Source organism: Hyla sarda, chromosome 10, assembly GCF_029499605.1.
Source record: "Hyla sarda isolate aHylSar1 chromosome 10, aHylSar1.hap1, whole genome shotgun sequence".
NCBI classification, from domain to species: Eukaryota; Metazoa; Chordata; class Amphibia; order Anura; family Hylidae; genus Hyla; species Hyla sarda.
Window position 1 is genome coordinate 115,458,821 of NC_079198.1, and position 24,185 is coordinate 115,483,005.

The window sequence follows — 24,185 nt, forward strand, 5'->3', positions numbered from 1 at the left end:
AGCGCCCCAACCTGTAACCCCTACACTCCAATTCATTAACCATTTGGTATTTTTGAGATATCCAGTATATGTATTATATTGAATATATGTCATTTGATCGGCAATAGGGCTTCATCTAATGGCCTATGACATCACACATGTGACATCACGGAATGTCTCCTATGTTCACCCACCGGCATGAAACTTCTCTCAGATCTGTGGAGTTGAGCAGTAAGTCCAGTTGTCTTTATCTCCTGTTCCTTATTATTTCTGATCTTCTACCTACTGGATATGTTTTCCCGTCCTATGACAAGCCCTCTGTACTCTCTCGCCATTCTGATCTCCTCCATATCTGACCAGTGATAATAATATGATATAGAGAAGATCTTACCAGAAAGTCCATAATCATGTTTTCTGTTTTATTTTTATTTCAAGGATTTTTCCGAGCTTTGGAAAGAGAAATTCGCAAGAAAAAATGGCAAATTACGTAAGTCACAAATTGGGGAATTAGAGCAAATATATATATACTAAATGGTGGTTACAGAAGTGTTTAAGGGGTTAGCTGACTACATTTCCCATGAGTCTTCAGCTTTCCTGACCCCCCTCCCCAACTGCCTCCAGATAAACCGTCAGATAAACGTCATCTTCTCATATGTTACTTCTTCTCCTGTCGTCCTGATACATCTGTAAATCCTGCACATTCCCTGGTACCATGACCCCGTCCTCTACTAGAGACCTGCAGGGCTCAGTCATGGGACCTGTCCATATAGAATTATAGAGTTATTTACATATGGATTTGTGCCTGTGTATATACATGCATACTGTAGTCTTATTTTAATGACTGTTTTTTATTTTAAATTTTACAACACTTTCAGCTCTGCTACATCTGCTTCATATACATGCACCTATGAGACATTCCTTTTGGTACTTGGTATATACTATAACCCATCCCACTATTAGAGGTATGGGTACATCCTGTCAGCCAACACGTTCCCGCAACAGGATGTACCCATACCTCCTGCATATTTCCTGCACTGATGGAGGAAGTGCAGGGGATTGGCGGCAGGACCTGCTGTCAATCACAGCCATGATCCTGCCTCAGCTGCTGAGACTGAGATTGCGTCATTCATAGCAGTATTAATCCTTTAGATGCCTTGGTAAGTACTGACCACAGTATCTATAGGATTGAAAGGGGTGAGGTAATCATGGCAACCATGCGGTTGTGGTGTCCCCATGGTTGTCATGGTAACAAGAAGCCAGCTGATGGCCTCCTCTCTCCCGAGCACGGAAGCCTGTGAAGTCCAGCCATAGACTTATTGGTATTAAAGGAAACTCTCAGTGTAATACTTATGGTTATACTATGATGGAGTACAGATGTACTGCAGTATAGTATAATAGATAAAAAGTATAAAAATAAAATGTCTTAAATAAATAAAGTGTGAAAAAAATAAAATAAATGTCCCTTTCCCCATAAAGACCTGTATTATCATCCAAAAGAAAAAAAGAACAAGACACAGATATTACCGTGTTCATAATGGCTAGTACTATAAAATCATAATGTTATTTTTTTCACAATATTTTGGAGTTTTTCACAGAAAACTGCATGTTTTATTTTTTTACCAGTAATAGAAAGTACAATATATCATAAAAAAAATAATAATTCACATCAGATTTGAGAAATGAGGCCCAGTCATTAGAGTAAAAACAGGCGGCGGCCTTAACCCCTTAAGAACATGGCCCATTTTGGCCTTAAGGATGCAGGCTGTTTTATTTTTGCATTTTTTTTCTCCTCGCCTTCTAAGAGCCATATTTCTTTATTTTCCCATCCACAGACCCACATGGGGGTCTTGATCACTTTTTAATTCATTTTTCTGGGATGTGATGTGACCAAAAAGCAGTAATTTTGTACTTTGTTTTTATTTTATCCCCAATCCAGTCTTCTCTATCCCCACATCCAGACCCCTCTTTCCCCATCTATCTCCGCTCCAAACCCCTTTCTCCCCTGCTCCATTCCACTCTATTCCCCATCCAGACTCCTCTATCCCCACCTCTAGACGTCTCTACCCCCCATCCAGCCTTCTCTATTCTTCATCCATACCTCTATATCCCCCATCCAGTCTTCTCTATCCCCCTTCCAGACCTCTCTTTCCCCCTCAATACCTATCAGGGTCCCTCTATACCCCTCTATCCCTTCCTCCAGACTCCTCTATCCCCCCAGACCTCTCTACCCCATCTATTCTTCTTTATCACCCATCCAGACCCCACTATACCTACCTCCAGACACCTCTGTCCCCCATCCAGACCCCTCTATCCCCCATCCAGACCCATCTATTCCCCTCTATCCACCCTCCAGACCTCTCTATTCCCTCTCCAGACTGCTATACCCCCTCCAAACCTTTCTATCCCTCATTCAGTCTTCTCTATTACCCTCCACATGTCTCTATCTCCCTTCAAGACTCCTCTCTCCCCCATCTTGATTCCTCTGTCCCCATCCAGGCCCCTCTCTCCTTCTTCTCCCCCTTCTATACTATATTCGGACTCCTCTACTCTCCCTACCAGACCTCTTTATGCCCACCCAGTCTTATTTATTCCCCCTCTAGACCTCTCTATGCCCCATCCGGACTCCTCTAACAACATCCAGACTCCTATGTCCCCTCTCCAGACCCTTCTACCCCCATCCAGACCCCTCTATCCCTTCCTCCAGACACCTCTGTCCCCCATCCAGACCCCTCAATCCCCCATCAAGACCCCTCTGTTCCTTCCTCTATCCCCTATCCAGACTCCTCTATCCCCCCCAGACCAGAAGAATAGATGGGGTTCTACTCATCCAGACCCCTCTATCCCTTCCTCCAGACACCTCTGTTCCCTATCCAGAACCCTCTATATCCTCATCCAGACTCCTCTATCTCCCCAGACCTCTCTACCTCCCATCTATTCTTCTCAGTCCCCCATCCAGACCCCTCTATCCCCCCCTATACCCCCATGCAGACCTCTATCCCCCATCTAGACTCCTCTATCCCCCGAGACCTCTAGGTGATAGAGAATAATAGATGGGGTTTTTATTCTTCTCCATCACCCATCCAGGCTGGCTGGTTGCCTTGGATGAATATGTGTTTGTTTTGTGACAGTTGTTTGCACCAATTTATTTTATTTTGTGCCACAATTTTTCATGTGACGTCTAAGTGGATGTGAGGTCTGACTATCTGCAAACACATCACTTGGATATACTAAGAATGACTTGGATTCCAGATGAGTGGAAACTGTGATGCTATTAACTCCAGCCAAAATTAACTTATCTTCTATCCACAGGAAAGGGAATAAGTAGCTGATTGCAGATAATCTGACCACTGGGACCCGCACAATCTCCTCAACGGTAGAGGAATGCGTGCGGTAGGCGGCACATGTTCCATCCATTTCTATGGAACTCCAATGATGCTGTACTTGGGTCTCTTCTGTGCTCCCACAGAAATGAATGAAGCTTCCACCGCATTCACTTCTCACTGAGAACTGGGGCCCCGTCCAGACCTCTAGGTGATAGAGAAGAATAGATGGGGGTTCTACTCTTCTATATCCCCCATCCAGACCTCTTCCTCCCCACTCTATACGCCATCCAGTCTTCTCTATCCCCCTTCACACCTCTCTATCTCCCTTCCAGACTCTTCTATCCCCCATCTTGACCCCTCTATACTATGGCCAGACTCCTCTGCACTCCCTACCAGACCTCTTTATTCCCATTCAGTCATATTTATTCCCCCTCCAGACCTCTCTATGCCTCATCTGAACTCCTATAACCCCTCTCCAGACCCCTCTACCCCACCTCCAGACCACTTTATCCCCCATTCAGTCTTCTCTAGTCCTTCTCTAGACCCCTCATCCTCCCCTCCAGACCCTCTATTTCCTATCTGCCTCTGGTCAGGAAGGAAACTAAAAGAAGAATACTGCTGTTACATGCGTGTATTTTCTGAAGGGGGGATCCGCTACTTGAAGCAACAGGCCCCCTTTTTGTCCTAGGCTCTCAGCAGTATGGGCCAGAGAGGCATTATGGGTGTCAGTCAAATCTCATAATGCAAAACGTCACTGACAATGCAGGCACAGACGCAGCTGCAGTCATGTGACATTCTGGACTGTATAGGAATAGGTGCATCAATTTCAATGCCCCCTATTAGTAAATTACATTGCTTCATTGATTCTATTTATATAATCATACATTGCTAACACACTAAACTGTAGAACAACAAAGAAGCCGAACTGAATATAACATTTCTTGTTCATTTTTTAGGGTCTCAAGTCCTGGACCAGCATCCAGAATTTGGATGAAAATGAGGTAAGGGCTTGTTCACACTTTCAGAATATATTTGTATCCAATAAATCCGAGCAATCTCTTTGTATTTATACATAAAAACTAGTGAGAAAACAATGACTGCATTTTTATTCAGGTGTTTTCCATTGGTCTTTATATCTTCTGGCTGATTGGTCGCCTTTGAATGAATAGGTGTTTGTTTTATGACAGTTTTTTGCACCAATTTATTTTGTGCCACAATTTTTCATATGACGTCTAAGTGGATGTGAGGTCTGACTATCTGCACACACATCACTTGGGTATACTTAGAATGACTTGGATTCCAGAATTAGTGGAAACTGTGACACTATTAAAGGAGAACTCCTGCCAGAATTAACTTATCCCGTATCCACAGGATAGGGAAGAAGTAGCTGATCGGAGGGAGTCCGACTGCTGGGACCCTCCGCAATCTCCTGAATGGGGCCCCGGCTCTCAGTGAGGAGTGCGTGTGGTAGACGGCACATGCTCCATTCATTTCTATGGAACTCCAATGATGCTGTACTTGGGTCTCTTTGGTGCTCCCTTAGAAATTAATGAAGCTTCTTGGGCTTTTGGCCAAGATCAAGTGTAGTATCTGTTCTTATCAGTTTGAGCTGATGAACTGGTTTTGGATGGGTCTGAGGAATCAGCTCGATGGCTGCTCCAATGGGACCTGTTTCCTCCGGGTCTCGCCATGAGGCTGAGCGGGTCTAGAACTGAGGTACTTTAGTGTCTCGGGGAGTGGTGATCCTGAGGTGCCAAAGCTCACTGAGTGGAAACATGGGCACCATAATCTCTTCACCTTGTGGCACTCACCTCTTGATTCCCGACTTTCTGGCTGGGATCAGGTACATTTTTATAGATCCGGTCGGATGTCCGGGCAATATATCTGAACACATTCACTTATTTATTTCTTTTTGTTACTGTGTCACTTTTTGCGTGTTGTGTGTTCACAGGATTGTTAGGATGCGGTAGCCCTTCTGGGTGTCCCTCCTAGCGGTATAGGGGAGGTGAGTTTGGCCATCAGGTTCCCCACCTCCCTGCAAAAAACCCCGGGTACTCCTGCATGGGCAGGGTACCGACCGTACCCTGCCCATGCTCTGCAGGGAGATACCTTGGCGAAGGGGGATGCCTGGGAGAATTTGTGGTCCCTTAGTAGCTTCGGCAAAAAGGGGCATCGAACCTGGAACCTTGCAGGTACCTTTTGGTCCGGAGGCGAAGGGTGAGGTTTGTTGGGGGGCCTCTCTCCTGTCGGTATTCCAGAATTAGTGGAAACTCTGATGCTATTAAAGGAGAACTCCAGCCAAAATTAACTTATCCTCTACCAACAGAATAAGGTAGCTGATCGCAGGGAGTCCACCCACTGGGACCTTCCGCAATCTCCTGAATGGGGCCCCCTGCTCCATTCAGCACATGCTCCATTCATTTCTATGGAACTCCAATGATTCTGTACTTGGGTCTCTTCGGGGCTCTGTACATACGCCTCACTGAGAGCTGGGGCCCCGTGGTCGGACTCCCTGGGATCAGCTACTTATGCCCTAACCGGTGGATAGGGCATAAGTAAATCCTTTTCAGACATTGTTGGCAATGCAGGAGTGTAAAGTTTGTATTTGCAATAATTATTTATTTTTATTTCTTGATATATTAGAACTTGAAGTATATTAACCTCTTAATGGCCTCCAACTTACCTTTTTCCTGGCATACATCAGCCGGCCATGTTTTTATAGAAAGCTTAGAATAAGCTTGTGGGTCTCTCTGGTGCAGGAATCGCAGGAGTTCAGCCTTCAGTATGATAGCTAGTAACTAACAGGATAGGAAAAACCTCCACTGTATATTTACATTTTTTGCATGCCGCAGTGAAATCATGACCACTGCATGTGAGGTTCCTCTGTGCGCCTCTTACCCTCTTCAGTGATGGGTTTCCATAGTAACCAGGTGTCTCGTGAAGGCCTGCCATGGGTGTCTGTGCACCTATAGAAAAGAATGCAAAAATGGAATGACACAATTGCATTTTTTTCCCATTTCCCCAGCAATAAAAAAAGAGTTAATACAGATCAACCCATCAGATATATGAACCCTAAAATGGTGGCATTAAAAAGTACAACTTGTCCTGCAATAAACAAGCCCTTATATGGCACTTGAAAGGCACCAATGGAAAAACGGAAAATATTGCTTGGGTATTATGGCCCAGAAGTCCTGTCAGAGGAGGGGTTAAAACATCGTTTACACATATTTTCTGTATGTTATTAATTTTCAAATAATTTCATTTAACCCCTAGAGGATGCAGAACGTACTTGTACTCCCTGGCTGCTGGGTACTTGGTGCACCAGGACGTACATGTAGGTCCTTAGAGGCATCCGGACTGAGAGGCTCCTTCACTCGCTTCATAGATGCCGCCATGATCAGCTGATGCCTTCCATTAACCCATTCAGATGCCATAATAAATACTGCTCACAGCATCTGAAGGATTAGAGGGGCTTACAGAGACTCTTTGGACCACCCATAGTGTGATCACCAGAGTCCCTTGAGTCAAAATGGTGGATGGAACTTTGCTTAGCCGATCCCACTCATTATTTGATGTTTTATACCTGACCCCTGCAATCTCTCATGCAGCACCCCCTGTCATCAGCCTCAAGGAGCAAAGATCGCTCCGTGTCTGATGACTCACGATCACGGGGCCGGTGTATCGTGACGTCACGGCTCTGTCCCCTTAATGCAAGTCTAGGGGAGGTAGGCATGCAGATATGTGGATAGTGCAAGTGGTAGGTGTGCAGGCATGTGACTGAGTAGGTAAGTAGGTAGATAGTGGAGGCCGGTAGGTATATGTTGAGGATAGATAGATAGATGGATGGATGGATGGATGGATAGATAGAACAGCTAGATAGAGCCGTTAGGGAGATATTAAAGGCAGTTAGGTAAGTAGAATGTAGGGAAGGTAGGTAGGTGAATAGTAAAGGTAGGTTTGCAAGAAGAAATGTGGGTTGGTGTGCACGCAGGTAAAAGGTAGATAGGTAATTTTCTCCCCCCACCCCTTCCTTAAATAAAAATCCCACTCACCTTCACTCCTGCGCTGATATCAGGGCCTCCTCTTCCTACTCCTTCAGAATTCATTTTATTGTAAGGATGGCCAGAGGAAAACAACAAGATGGCGACCTCTCCTTCTTTCCTCCCATCTGGTCATGTTTATTAAAGGGGTACTCTGCTTCTAGACATCTTAGAAGGGGAGAGGATGCCTGATTGCTGGGGTCCTGAAGCTGGGGCCCCCCACGATCTCCTGCAGCACCCGGCATTCTAAACAAACGGCCTGGAGCTCTGACCCAGATGTGAGTTTAGCCTTAGTTGACCTAAGTTGTGTCATCTTCTTGCACCAGAACTCTTGCACATTTATTGGCGCACAGTTTAGCATCTTGAGAAACACCTCTTTACTGAGGACTACATTTTTTTCTTACAAATGACACCACAATTCTGATTTATTAAAGTAAATCTCCCCCGTGTGTCTCCAGTCCATTCTCTGCCCCAGTACTGGGCCCAACCATTTCTAGTGCTGGGGGTAGATACTGGCACATTACAGTCCGTCATTAAGAAATCTTCCCTATTTTGTGATGAATAAATCTTAATTAAATACAATTTCTTATAATAGATAAAGTATAATGGAATCTTTATGTGATACACCATACAATGTAACAATGTGAAATCTTCCCATGATTTTATATACCTCTCTGCTTATACCTTTGCTTTACTATTACAGCCGGCAGAGATCATCACCCCATGTAAGTATTGCTATTCTCTCACACATTTGTCTCTTTATATTCATTTTGTGCCCATAAGATTGTGATACATCTACATTGGAGGCTTATGGAATCCTTTTAAGCTTAAAGGGGTGCTCTAGAGGTTTTTCTTTTAAATCAACTGGTGCTGGAAAATTCTACAGATTTGTATGTTACTTCTATTTAAAAATCTTAATCCTTCCAGTACTTATCAGCTGCTGTATGCTTCAGAGGAAGTTATGTAGTCATTTTCATTTTGTGCTCTCTGCTGCCACCTCTGTCCGTGTCAGGAACTGTCCAGAGTAGGAGCAAATCCCCATAGCAAACCTCTCCTTCTCTGAAAAGTTCCTGACAAGAACAGAGGTGGCAGCAGAGCGCATTGTGGTCAGACTGGAAAGAACTACATAACTTCCTCTAGAGCAGTGTTTCCCAAATGTGGTCCTCAAGCACCCCAACAGGTCATGTTTTCAGGATTTCCTTAGTCTTTCACAGGTGCTATAACTGTGGTGATGCCTGATGCTTTGAGGACCGCGTTTTAGAAACACTGCTCTAGAGCATACAGCAGCTGATAAGTACTGGAAGGGGTTAATATGTTTAAAGAGAAGTAATTTACAAATCTGTAGAATTTTCTGGCCCCAGTATTTTTTTCCTCTGGAGTACCCCTTTAACAAAAATAAATTAATTAATAAATACATTTATAAACACCATACAGTAATGGAAATCAACATGCACCAATATAAGTCCACGGATCTGTCAGGTGGCCGTGGTGTCCATAGGTGTGAAGAGCCTGAAATTTACTTGAGAACAAAAAAATATGTCATAATACCTTGAGGCAATGCTGATCTACTTTCCCAACCAGTGTGGCTCCAGCTGTTTCAAGGCTACAACTTCCTCCATGTTGGGAGTTGTAGTTTTGAAACAGCTGGAGGCACACTGGTTGGGAAACACTATTCTATATAGTTGATCATCACTTGTGATGGGCAATTTATTTTTCCATGTATAAGATCCCTTATTCTTCCTCTGCAGTATGATTCTACTGCAAACATGACCTAATGGATATTTGCAATAAACATATTAACAATTTTCATTTCTTTTTTGTATTTTTTTAGCTGCAGAGGCAAAGATCAGGTAAATACAAACTATTTTCTCTTCGTATTATCTGCCTGATAACCCCATTGTTACACCAAGAACATTTACACATTAGTTTCTCTTGTTAATCTAGGACAGTGATCTATAAATTGCAGCCCTTCAAATGTTGCAAAACTACAACTCCCAGCATGCCCAGACAGCCAACGGCTGTCTGGGCATGCCGGGATTTGTAGTTTTACCACATCTGCAGGGCCACAATCTGGAGACCACTGATCTAGGACAAACCATCACTTTGAGATTGGTGAGATTATGGCCTCCAAGCAAGATGTCAATTCTAGTAATATTCATAATTAAGCAGAATATATATATATATATATATATATATATATATATATATATATATATAATTAGATAGCCTAGACTATGACAGGGAGGAGGGGATGTAGGATGTTGGGGCGGGTTAGAGGTGATGACATCACTCAGGAGGTTGGGCTGGAGCTCAGGTCAAGGCACACCTTCTGAGACACCAGATAATGAGGTGTTGTCTTTGGGGAGCAGCCGGGGATCTGGGGACAACACCACTCAGAAAATAAAAGGACTACACAATTTCCTGTCAGGGGTGAATGATGCAGAAGCAGGCTGAAGCCAGTACAATTTGTGATAAAACTATATCAGTAAGTTTTATATCTTGGGTTTAGTAATATAACTGTTATAGGACACAATATATTGATATATTTTGGATTCTTATTGATCTATTCATTCTTTCACTAACAGGACTGATGCATACCCCATTGAGGACGGACCCCATGAGGAGGGACCTAATTATGATGGTGAAGGACCCAAGGATGATGACCCTAATGATGACGGCCCCAATTATGACAGGCCAGATAAAAGGCATGTATTGTATACCATTGTATAAATGTCTTCAATGAGTCATAATACTTGGCCTCATGTATCCAAAGTGTTCCGGATGAAACCTTCGTGGCCATAGCAGCCGATCCAAATCCACGTGTCATTGTTCCTGCAGAATTTATTGATGTAAATCTGCTTCAGTATTGACTTCAGAGGGTAGCAAAATCTGCTATAGCAAATCCACAATGGAAAATATGCACATGTGAATATACGCTTAAAACTGATTCTGTAGTTACTATTGGCAACAAAGGGTGTTATTTTCAGAGGCAGCTTTATACTTGAGGTTATTCTGTGGCCCCTGAGGGGAATATTTCTCATGTTTCTTCTTGTTTCTTCTCCTACAGATGGCTATCCAAAGTCCAGAAGGCTCCGAGAGTCTTTAGGTGGGTAGGAGTCTTCCTTGTAGACGTATATAAGGAAATATTCTCAATTGTATATAAAACACATCTTCCTATCTTGATAATTTAATCTGGACAAGATTTATCCTTATGGACAACATTATCTGTGTATTTCAAGTCATATGAAAGGCCAATGATATGAAAGGGATATTCTGCCCGAAAACATCTCATTCCCCCATCCAAAGGAGAGAGGATAAGATGTCTGATTGCGGAGGTCCCGCCTCTGGTGACCCCAGCGATCTCCGGTGCGGCACCCCAGTCATCTGGTGCGAGATCTCTGCTCTGTTCTGGATGACTGGAGACTACAGCCGCCATGCCCCCTCCATTTATGTCTATGGGAGGAGGCGTAATGGCTACATACTAGCCGTCATGCACCCTCCCATAGACATGAATATAGGGTGTGACGTCACGTACACGGAAGCTCAAAGCTGGGTCCCCAAAGGCGGGACCCCCACGACCAGACATCTTATCCCCTATCCTTTGGAAGGGGATAAGATGTTTTCTGGCGGAGTACCCTTTTAACTAAAGTTCTGTTTTTCTATTACAGGGACGACCATTATCCCAGGATGACATGGAGGCCCTGGATGCCTGATATAAGGTACGACTCCCTACATGCCCCACACTATAAATAGTCACCCCCCATTAACGGTGTCCCTTTTCGTGCCCTGTTCACTAGACACAGTCTGACCAATCACAAAAGAAGAATCCTGATTGTATGAATATATTTTTTCATTGCTGTCACATGACCACATGCTAATCTACATGCAATATAGCTACTGTTACATTCTATTAAACTAAACCAATGCACTTCGATATAAAATTAGCACTCCGCCCCTAGACATCTTATCCCCTCTTCAAATGATAGGGGATAAGATGTCCGATTACGAGGGATCTCCATCCCCCCCAACCCAGCATTGGGAACATTTATGTTCAGAACGCCAGTTTCAGGAGGCTGTGGTGGTGACGTCAAGCCCTCTCCATTCATGTATATGGGAGGGGGTGTGACTGCTGTCCCCCCGTGACGTAAAACCACGGCCACCTGAAACCGGCGTTGTGAACATAAATGTTCAGAATGCCAAGGTGGTGGGCTGGAGATCACGGGGGTCCATGCTTTGGATATGGGATAAGATGTCTAGGGGCGGAGTACTCCTTCAAATACAACATTTTATATCCTCTCACTATGGCACATTCTATTACATTCACAGACTGCAAACCTGTAGAGACCTAATCCTCATCTCTTTGTGTTCTCTTTCACTTTTTGTATTTACATATTTATATGTGTCAATTTTTTTCCATGTACAATAGGGAGATCCCCGAGGAGGATAGTGATATCCAAAAAAAGAAAAAGAAAGTTACGTAAGTACAGAGAACCCACATCCTTACAGTACAGAAAGAATTAATGGAAATGACTCAAAGGGGTACTTCCCCGCCAGACATGTTATCCGTATCCAAATGACTGGGGTGCTGTGGCGAAGAATGTGGAGGTCGGCTGCGGCTTGACCCCTGTGATCTCTTTCACAGCACCCCAGTCATCTGGTGCACGCAGCGAACGCCACTCGGTGACGGATGACTGCGGAATACCACTTTAATGTATACCAGGAAAAAGAATACTAATGCAATGATGTATGTCCATAACAAAAAAAAAACAAAAACAAGGATGAGGCTTGGAAATATGGACAGAATTGGGTTAATACCTGACGCTATAAAACCTTTAGACATGTTCTAGAGACAAGTTTCAATCAGGTTCTGAGTGTTCAGACCTTGACCAATTGTTGGAACAAGCGGGAGAAAAGCGCAGCTGCCTGAGACAATCCCATAGACTTACATTATAAATTTGTCTTGCTTAGCGCTCTCTACTTGTTACACCAAGAACATTTACACATTAGTTTCTCTTGTTAATCTAGGACAGTGATCTATAAATTGCAGCCCTTCAAATATTGCAAAACTACAACTCCAAACATGCCCAGACAGCCAACGGCTGTCTGGGCATGCTGGGAGTTGTAGTTTTACAACATCTCCAGGGCCACAATCTGGAGACCACTGATCTATGACAAGCCATCACTTTGAGATTGGTGAGATTATGGCCTCCAAGCAAGATGGCAATTCTAGCAATATTCATAATTAATCAGAACATATACATAATTAGATAGCCTAGACTATAACAGGAAGGAGAAGATGTAGGATGTAGGGGCGGGGTTAGAGGTGATGACATCACTCAGGAGGTTGGGCTGGAGCTCAGGTCAAGGCACACCTTCTGAGACACCAGAGGATGAGGCGTTGTCTGTGGGGAGCAGCCGGGGATCTGGGGACAACACCACTCAGAAAATAAAAGGACTACACAATTTCCTGTCAGGGCTGAATGATGCAGAAGCAGCTGAAGCCAGTACAATTTGTGATAAAACTATATTAGTAAGTTTTATATCTTGGGTTTAGTAATATAACTGTTATAGGACACAATATATTGATATATTTTGGATTCTTATTGATCTATTCATTCTTTCACTAACAGGACTGATTCATACCCCATTGAGGACGGACCCCATGAGGAGGGACCTAATTATGATGGTGAAGGACCCAAGGATGATGACCCTAATGATGACGGCCCCAATGATGAAGGGCCAGATATAAGGCATGTATTGTATACCATTGTATAAATGTCTTCAATGAGTCATAATACTTGGCCTCATGTATCCAAAGTGTTCCGGATGAAACCTTCGTGGCCATAGCAGCCGATCCGAATTCTCGTGTCTGAAAAACCGATTCTGTAGTTACTATGGACAACAAAGGGCGTTATTCTCAGAGGCAGCTTTATACTTGAGGTTATTCTGTGGCCCCTGAGGGGAATATTTCTCATGTTTCTTATTTTAATCTGGATAAGATTTGTCCTTATGGACGACATTATCTGCGTATTCCAAGTCATATGAAAGGAAAATGATATTAAAGGGATCTTCTGCTGGAATACATCTTATCCCCCATCCAAAGGAGAGAGGATAGGATGTCTGATTTCGGGGGTCCAGCCGCTGGTGACCCCTGCGATCTCCGGTGCGTCACCCAGTCATCCAGTGCGAGAACTCTGCTCTATTCTGAATGACTGGGGACTACAGCCGCCATGCCCCCTCCATTCATGTCTATTGGAGGAGGCGTAATGGCTACATACTAGCCGTCATGCACCCTCCCATAGACATGAATATAGGGCGTGACGTCACGTACACGGAAGCTCAAAGCTAGATCCCCAAAGGTGGGACCCCCCGACCAGACATCTTATCCCCTATCCTTTGGAAGGGGATAAGATGTTTTCTGGCGGAGTACCCTTTTAACTAATGTTCTGTTTTTCTATTACAGGGATGACCATTATCCCAGGATGACATGGAGGCCCCGGATGCCTGATATAAGGTACGACTCCCTACATGCCCCACACTACAATTAGCCCCCCCCCCCCCATTAATGGTGTCCCTTTTCGTGCCCTGTTCACTAGACAAAGTCTGACCAATCACAAAAGAAGAATCCTCGTTGTATGAATATATTTTTTCATTGCTGTCACATGACCACATGCTAATCTACATGGAATGAAGCTCCTGTTACATTCTATTAAACTAAACCGATGCACTCCGATATTAAATTAGTACTCCACGCCTAGACATCTTATCCCCTCTTCAAATGATAGGGGATAAGATGCCTGATCACGAGGGGGGTCCGGCCACTGGGCCCCCCAACCCAGCATTGGGAACATTTATGTTCAGAACGCCAGTTTCAGGAGGCTGTGGTGGTGACGTCAAGCCCACTCCATTCATGTATATGGGAGGGGGTGTGACTGCTGTCCCCCCGTGACGTAAAACCACGGCCACCTGAAACCGGCGTTCTGAACATAAATGTTCAGATCTCCAGCACAAGGTGGATGGGGTCCATGCTTTGGATATGGGATAAGATGTCTAGGGGTGGAGTACTCCTTCAAATATAACATTTTATATCCTCTCACTATGGCACATTCTATTACATTCACAGACTGCAAACCTGTAGAGACCTAATCCTGATCTCTTTGTGTTCTCTTTCACTTTTTGTACTTACATATTTATATGTGTCAATTTTTTTCCATGTACAATAGGGAGATTCCCGAGGAGGATAGTGATATCCCAAAAAAGAAAAAGAAAGTTACGTAAGTACAGAGAACCCACATCCTTACAGTACAGAAAGAATTAATGGAAATGACTCAAAGGGGTACTTCCCCGCCAGACATGTTATCCGTATCCAAATGACTGGGGTGCTGTGGCGAAGAATGCGGAGGTCGCCCGTGATCTCTTTCGCAGCACCCCAGTCATCTGGTGCACGCAGAGAACGCCACTCCGTGACGGATGACTGCCACTCCCGCTCCATTCATGTCTATGGGAGGAGGAGTGTCGACTGTCATGGCCACTACCATAGACATGAATGGAGGGGACTTGGTGTGATGTCACGATCATGGAAGCCCCAGCCCCGGAGATTGCCGGACCCCCCAAAATCAGACATGTTATCCCCTATCAGGGGATAACATGTCTAGCGGCGGAGTACCCTTTTAATGTATACCAGGAAAAAGAATACTAATGCAATGATGTATATCCATAAAAAAAAAAAAAAAAAACAAGAATGAGGCTTGGAAATATGGACAGAATTGGGTTAACACCTGACGCTATAAAACCTTTAGACATGTTCTAGAGACAAGTTTCAATCAGGTTCTGAGTGTTCAGACCTTGACCAATTGTTGGAACAAGCGGGAGAAAAGCGCAGCTGCCTGAGACAATCCCATAGACTTACATTATAAATTTGTCTTGCTTAGCGCTCTCTACTTGTTACACCAAGAACATTTACACATTAGTTTATTTTGTTAATCTAGGACAGTGATCTATAAATTGCAGCCCTTCAAATATTTCAAAACTACAACTCTAAGCATGCCCAGACAGCCAACGGCTGTCTGGGCATGCTGGGAGTTGTAGTTTTACAACATCTCCAGGGCCACAATCTGGAAACCACTGATCTATGACAAGCCATCACTTTGAGATTGGTGAGATTATGGCCTCCAAGCAAGATGGCAATTCTAGCAATATTCATAATTAATCAGAACATATACATAATTAGATAGCCTAGACTATAACAGGGAGGAGGTGATGTAGGATGTAGGGGCGGGGTTAGAGGTGATGACATCACTCAGGAGGTTGGGCTGGAGCTCAGGTCAAGGCACACCTTCTGAGGCACCAGAGGATGAGGCGTTGTCTGTGGTGAGGAGTCGGGGATCTGGGAACAACACCACTTAGGAAATAAAAGGACTACACAATTTCCTGTCAGGGCTGAATGATGCAGAAGCAGACTGAAGCCAGTACAATTTGTGATAATACTATATTAGTAAGTTTTATGTCTTGGGTTTAGTAATATAACTGTTATAGGACACAGCATATTGATATATTTTGGATTCTTATTGATCTATTCATTCTTTCACTAACAGGACTGATGCATACCCCATTGAGGACGGACCCCATGAGGAGGGACCTATTTATGATGGTGAAGGACCCAAGGATGATGGCCCTAATGATGACGACCCCAATTATGAAGGGCCAGATAAAAGGCATGTATTGTATACCATTGTATAAATGTCTTCAATGAGTCATAATACTTGGCCTCATGTATCCAAAGTGTTCCGGATGAAACCTTCGTGGCCATAGCAGCCGATCCAAATCCATGTGTCATTGTTCCTGCAGAATTTATAGATCTTAGGGTGCGTTCACACGTGCGTATTTTCTTAAGTAAATCTGCTTCAGCATTGACTTCAGAGGGTAGCAAAATCTGCTATAGCAAATCCACAGCGGAAAATATGCCCATGTGAATATACGCTAAAAACCGATTCTGTAGTTACTATGGACAACAAAGAGCGTTATTCTCAGAGGCAGCTTTATACTTGAGGTTATTCTGAGGCCCCTGAGGGGAATATTTCTTATGTTTCTTCTTGTCTCTTCTCCTACAGATGGCTATCCAGAGTCCAGGAGGCTCCGAGAGTCTTTAGGTGGGTAGGAGTCTTACTTGTAGACGTATAAAAGGAAATATTTTCAATTGTATATAAAACACATCTTCCTATCTTGATATTTTAATCTGGATAAGATTTGTCCTTATGGACGACATTATCTGTGTGTTCCAAGTCATATGAAAGGAAAATGATATTAAAGGGATCTTCTGCTTGAAAACATCTCATCCCCCATCCAAAGGAGAGAGGATAAGATGTCTGATTGCGGGGGTTCCGCCACTGAAGAGCCCTGCGATCTCCGGTGCGGCACCCAGTCATCCAGTGCGAGAACTCTGCTCTATTCTGAATGACTGGGGACTATAGCCGCCATGCCCCCTCCATTCATGTCTATTGGAGGAGGCGTAATGGCTACATACTAGCCATCATGCACCCTCCCATAGACATGAATGTAGGGGGCATGACGTCACGTACACGGAAGCTCAAAGCTGGATCCCCAAAGGCGGGACCCCCACGACCAGACATCTTATCCCCTATTCTTTGGAAGGGGATAAGATGTTTTCTGGCGGAGTACCCTTTTATCTAAAGTTCTGTTTTTCTATTACAGGGATGACCATTATCCCAGGATGACATGGAGGCCCCGGATGCCTGATATAAGGTACGTCTCCCTACATGCCCCACACTAAAAATAGCCACCCCCCCCCCCATTATTGGTGTCCCTTTTCGTGCCCTGTTCACTAGGCAAAGTCTGACCAATCACAAAAGAAGAATCCTCGTTGTATGAATATATTTTTTCATTGCTGTCACATGACCACATGCTAATCTACATGGAATGAAGCTCCTGTTACATTCTATTAAACTAAACCGATGCACTCCGATATTAAATTAGTACTCCACGCCTAGACATCTTATCCCCTCTTCAAATGATAGGGGATAAGATGCCTGATCACTAGGGGGGTCCGGCAACTGGGCACCCCAACCCAGAATTGGGAACATTTATGTTCAGAACGCCAGTTTCAGGAGGCTGTGGTGGTGACGTCAAGCCCACTCCATTCATGTAAATGGGAGGGGGTGTGACTGCTGTCCCCCCGTGACAAAAAACCACGGCCACCTGAAACCGGCGTTGTGAACATAAATGTTCAGAATGCCAAGGTGGTGGGCTGGAGATCGCGGGGGTCCATGCTTTGGATAGGGGATAAGATGTCTAGGGGTGGAGTACTCCTTCAAATACAACATTTTATATCCTCTCACTATGGCACATTCTATTACATTCACAGACTGCAAACCTGTAGAGACCTAATCCTGATCTCTTTGTGTTCTCTTTCACTTTTTGTATTTACATATTTATATGTGTCATTTTTTTCAATGTACAATAGGGAGATTCCCGAGGAGGAGAGTGATATCCCAAAAAAGAAAAAGAAAGTTACGTAAGTACAGAGAACCCACATCCTTACAGTACAGAAAGAATTAATGGAAATGACTCAAAGGGGTACTTCCCCGCCAGACATGTTATCCGTATCCAAATGACTGGGGTGCTGTGGCGAAGAATGCGGAGGTCGCCTGCGGCTTGACCCCCGTGATCTCTTTCGCAGCACCCCAGTCATCTGGTGCAGGCAGCGAACGCCACTTGGTGACGGATGACTGCCACTCCCGCTCCATTCATGTCTATGGGAGGAGGAGTGTCGACTCTCATGGCCACTTCCATACACATGAATGGAGGGGACTTGGTGTGATGTCACGATCATGGAAGCCCCAGCCCCGGAGATTGCCGGACCCCCCAAAATCAGACATGTTATCCCCTATCAGGGGATAACATGTCTAGCGGCGGAGTACCCCTTTAATGTATACCAGGAAAAAGAATACTAATGCAATGATGTATGTCCATAAAAAAAAACAAAAAAAAAAACAAGAATGAGGCTTTGAAATATGGACAGAATTGGGTTAACACCTGACGCTATAAAACTTTTAGACATGTTCTAGAGACAAGTTTCAATAAGGTTCTGAGTGTTCAGACCTTGACCAATTGTTGGAACAAGCGGGAGAAAAGCGCAGCTGCCTGAGACAATCCCATAGACTTACATTATAAATTTGTATTGCTTAGCGCTCTCTACTTGTTACACCAAGAACATTTACACATTAGTTTATTTTGTTAATCTAGGACAGTGATCTATAAATTGCAGCACTTCAAATGTTGCAAAACTACAACTCCCAGCATGCCCAGACAACCAACGGCTGTCTGGGCATTCCAGGAGTTGTAGTTTTACAACATCTGCAGGGCCACAATCTGGAGACCACTGATCTATGACAAGCCATCACTTTGAGATTGGTGAGATTATGGCCTCCAAGCAAGATGGCAATTCTAGCAATATTCATAATTAATCAGAACATATACATAATTAGATAGACTAGCCTATAACAGGGAGGAGGTGATGTAGAATGAAGGGGCGGGGTTAGAGGTGATGACATCACTCAGGAGGTTGGGCTGGAGCTCAGGTCAAGGCACACCTTCTGAGGCACCAGAGGATGAGGCGTTGTCTGTGGGGAGCAGCCGGGGATCTGGGGACAACACCACTCAGAAAATAAAAGGACTACACAATTTCCTGTCAGGGCTGAATGATGCAGAAGCAGGCTGAAGCCAGTATAATTTGTGATAACACTAAATTTGTAAGTTTTATATCTTGGGTTTAGTAATATAACTGTTATAGGACACAATATATTGATATATTTTGGATTCTTATTGATCGATTCATTCTGTCACTAACAGGACTGATGCATACCCCATTGAGGACGGACCCCATGAGGAGGGACCTAATTATGACGGGCCTAATGGTGAAGGACCCAAGGATGATGGCCCTAATGATGACGGCCCCAATGATGAAGGGCCAGATAAAAGGCATGTACTGTATACCATTGTATAAATGTCTTCAATGACTCATAATACTTGGCCTCATGTATAGAAAGTGTTCCGGATGAAACCTTCGTGGCCATAGCAGCCGATCCGAATCCACGTGTCATTGTTCCTGCTGAATTTATAGACCTTAGGGTGCGTTCACACGTGTGTATTTTCTCATGTAAATCTGCTTCAGCATTGACTTCAGAGGGTAGCAAAATCTGCTATAGCAAATCCACAGCGGAAAATATGCACATGTAAATATATACGCTAAAAACTGATTCTGTAGTTACTATGGACAACAAAGGGTGTTATTCTCAGAGGCAGCTTTATACTTGAGCTTACTCTATGGCCCCTAAGGGGAATATTTCTTATGTTTCTTCTTGTCACTTCTCCTACAGATGGCTATCCAGAGTTCATGTGGCTCAGCGGTTCGTCAGGTGGGTAGGAGTCTTTCTTGCAGGAGCCTCCAAGCAAGATGGCTATTCTAGCAATATTCATAATTAATCAGAACATATACATAATTAGATAGACTAGCCTATAACAGGGAGGAGATGATGTAGGATGTAGGGGCAGGGTCAGAGGTGATGACATCACTCAGGAGGTTGGGCTGGAGCTCAGGTCAAGGCACACCTTCTGAGACACCAGAGGATGAGGCGTTGTCTGTGGGAAGGAGCCAGGGATCTTGGGACAACACCACTCAGAAAATAAAAGGACTACACAATTTCCTGTCAGGGGTGAATGATGCAGAAGCAGGCTGAAGCCAGTACAATTTGTGATAACACTAAATTTGTAAGTTTTATATATTGGGTTTAGTAATATAACTGTTATAGGACACAATATATTGATATATTTTGGATTCTTATTGATCTATTCATTCTTTAACTAACAGGACTGATTCATACCCCATTGAGGACGGACCCCATGAGGAGGGACCAAATAATGACGGCCCCAATGATGAAGGGCCAGATAAAAGGCATGTATTGTATACCATTGTATAAATGTCTTCAATGAGTCATTATACTTGGCCTCATGTATCCAAAGTGTTCTGGATGAAACCTTCGTGGCCATAGCAGCCGATCCGAATCCACGTGTCATTGTTCCTGCAGAATTTATAGATCTTAGGGTGCATTCACACATGTATATTTTCTGATGTAAATCTGCTTCAGTATTGACTTCAGAGGGTAGCAAAATCTGCTATAGCAAATCCACAATGGAAAATATGCACATGTGAATATACGCTAGAAACTGATTCTGTAGTTACTATGGACAACAAAGGGCGTTATTCTCAGAGGCAGCTTTATACTTGAGGTTATTCTGTGGCCCCTGAGGGGAATATTTCTTATGTTTCTTTTTGTCTCTTCTCCTACAAATGGCTATCCAGGGTCCAGGAGGCTCCGAGAGTCTTTAGGTGGGTAGGAGTCTTCCTTGTAGACGTATATAAGGAAATATTCTCAATTGTATATAAAACACATTATCCTATCTTGATATTTTAATCTGGACAAAATTTGTCCTTATGGACGACATTATCTGTGTTTTCCAAGTCATATGAAAGGAAAATGATATTAAAGGGATCTTCTGCTGGAAAACATCTTATCCCCCCATCCAAAGGAGAGAGGATAGGATGTCTGATTGCGGGGGTCCAGCCGCTGGTGACCCCTGTGATCTCCGGTGCGGCACCCCAGTCATCTGGTGCGAGAACTCTGCTCTGTTCTGGATGACTGGGGACTACAGCCGCCATGCCCCCTCCATTCATGTCTATGGGAGGAGGCATAATGGCTACGTACTAGCCGTCATGCACCCTCCCATGGACATGAATGTAAGGGGCGTGTTGGGATGTACGCGGAAGCTCAAAGCTGGGTCCCCAAAGGCGGGACCCCCATGACCAAATATTTTATCCCCTATCCTTTGGAAGGGGATAAGATGTTTTCTGGCGGAGTACCCTTTTAACTAAAGTTCTGTTTTTCTATTACAGGGACGACCATTATCCCAGGATGACATGGAGGCCCCGGATGCCTGACATAAGGTACGACTCCCTACATGCCCCATACTACAAATAGCCCCTCGCCCCATTAATGGTGCCCCTTTTTATGCCAATGAGGTGGGGGAAAAAACTAATTCCCTTTCCCTGTTCACTAGACAAAGTCTGACCAATCACAAAAGAAGAATCCTGATTGTATGAATATATTTTTTCATTGCTGTCACATGACCATATGCTAATCTACATGCAATGTAGCTACTGTTACACTCTATTAAACTAAACCGATGCACTTCGATATTAAATTAGCACTCTGCCCCAGACATCTTATCCCCTCTTCAAAGGATAGGGGATAAGATGTCTGATCATGAGAGGGTCTGGCCACTGGGACCCCCCTGCGATCTCCAGCCCACTACCCCAGCATTGGGAACATAAATTACCTGAATTTGTACTGAATTTGTACTGCTGTTGATATAATATATATTTTGCTTGCAGAGCATTGCCTAGACTTGGTGCAGTTATATCCTGGACTGTATTTACTGACAGCAAATATCTTAAAAATTTGGAATTGAATGATTTTAGAAAGTTATTGAACTTTATTAAGTGATTAAAGGGAATCTTTCCGAGCCCCTAACCCCTATAATTCCTCCCCAGTACCTTGGACATGTATAGCAAAGCGTCCAGATGGTGTGCGCTACATCTACAAGGTGCTGGGTCTGGCTTATAGGGCTAAGTGGGCCAGACAGGTTCCCTATAAGCTTCCTCAGGAGTCTCAGTGCTGATGCTAAACAGTTGTATTTGTGGTTCAATGTTCTTGGAAACCCTTCATTGAAAATCATAATAACATCTGGCCTTTATATAGTTATATGTTAGATAATGTATGTTCTATATATTATAGGGAGGAGACATCAGAAGAGCTTGAGGATTATAAAAAGAAGGATAAAAGTCTTAGAAAGAGGGCAGTGTCAATGTAAGTAGAGAGATCGAGTATTGTAACACTACAGATCACACAATGGTGTAGATGCCTCATTACATATGTATACTTTCAGTAGTGATCTCACATATAAATATAGTGCAGGGGCCTTGCTGGGGGGGGGGTTAAGGAGGATGTAGCCCCGGGTCTGGTGCTTGTAGCCCCGTGTGTTTTATAATTACCACAGCTGCTTAAACGCAACGGTGGCTTCTGGGGAGTTACGTGCTGTGCGTGGGCACGCCAAATGTCACCAGACTTACCACCTCAAGGTAAAGGTATGCAAAGGAGATGTGTGTGTGTGTATGATAAATAAATAGATAGATAGATGCTAGATGTGTGTATGTACGATAGAATATTGTATGATAGATGTGTGTATGTATGATAGATGTTTGCATGTTTGTGTGATGTATGTATGTATGTATGATAGATGTAAGTATGATAGATGTGTGTATGTATGATAGATGTGTGCATGTATGATGTATGTATGATAGATGTATGAATGTATGTATGTATGTATATAATAGATGTGTATGATAAATGAGGGGTCTGGAGGAGGAGGCGGACAGAGGGATCTTGAGGAGGAGGAGGACATAGGAGTCTGGAGTGGAGGCGGACAGAGGAATTTAGAGAAGGAGGCAGATAGAGGGGTCTGGAGGAGGAGGTGGATAAAGGGGTTTGGAAAAAGAGACAGACAGAGGGTTCTAGAGGAGGAGGTGGACAGAGAGGTCTCGAGCAGGATGCGGACAGAAGGTTCTGGAGGAGGAGGCAGACAAAGGAGTCTGGAATTGGACAGAGGGGTCTGGAGGAGGAAGCAGACAGAGGGGCCTGGAGGATGGGGTGGACAGAGGGGTCTGGAGGAGGAAGTGGGAAGAGGAGTCTGGAGGAGAAGGTGGACAGATGGGTCTGGAGATGGAAGTGGACAGAGGGGTGTGGAGGAGAAGGGCAGAGAGCTCTGGAGGAGAAGGGCTGAGGTGTCTGGAGGAGGACTGTGCAGAGGTGGGATTCAGCCGAACTGAGAAGAAATAGTGTGTGGCAGTATTACTATTATTATTATACATACAGTGTGTGGCAGTATTATTATTATAGATATAGTGTGGCAGGGGGTACAGTTTTTGACAGTGTTATATTCCGATGGAACAGTGTATAGCAGGGTTATATTAAGAGGGCATGATGTCTGGCAGAGTTTATTCAGGCGACTTAGTTTCTGGATATGGGCTGTGGTGGTAATGATGGGGGTTTTCAGTTTGTTGGTCTAGGATGTCCTCCTAAACTCAGGTGACAGACTGATAACATTATTGCTCTTAGACGTATAAAATTTTAAATAACCCCTTTTGCTCAGGATAGGGGATACCCACCAATCACCAGAATAGACGTGTAATGTCCCCATAAATTAAGAGAGTAAAATAATGCAATCTCTATTAGAACTGCTCCAGAAACCATACATGAAGTGTTGGTTTCGTATGTGCAGCATGTTGTGTACAGTAGTGGGAGAATATTAAAGAAGGAGGCTGGGTGTGGTTAGGGGGTGTGTATGAGGGTGTGGTGGGGGCATGTCTGTGGGTGTGGTAAGGGCATTGCTGGGCTATGGTCTCTAGCCCCGGGCCTTTTGGAGACCTAGCAATGCTGATGAAGTGCATACAATAGTTGCCCACAACAAGCATTCAGATACATTCTTTAAATTACTTTTGGCTATAAATTTGATGGCCTGTTCTTAGGACAGACAAGAAATTTTTGGTTAGTTGGGGCCCATTCACCAGGACAAGCTGCAGTACAAGGGACAGCCATTCCTATGGATTGTGATATCTAGATAAACCAGTGGTTCTCAACCTGGGGTTCAAGTACTTAGCAGTTCTCCAGGGGGTACTTGAAAAAAAATCAGTAATGGCAGCCACAGCCAC

The 24,185-nt window shown here is 44.0% G+C and overlaps 1 pseudogene; it reads left to right on the forward strand.

Moving 5' to 3' along the window:
- The first annotated feature begins 4,853 nt into the window (after window positions 1-4,853).
- Window positions 4,854-4,975, forward strand: LOC130294780 (U2 spliceosomal RNA; annotated as a pseudogene).
- Window positions 4,976-24,185: the final 19,210 nt, after the last annotated feature.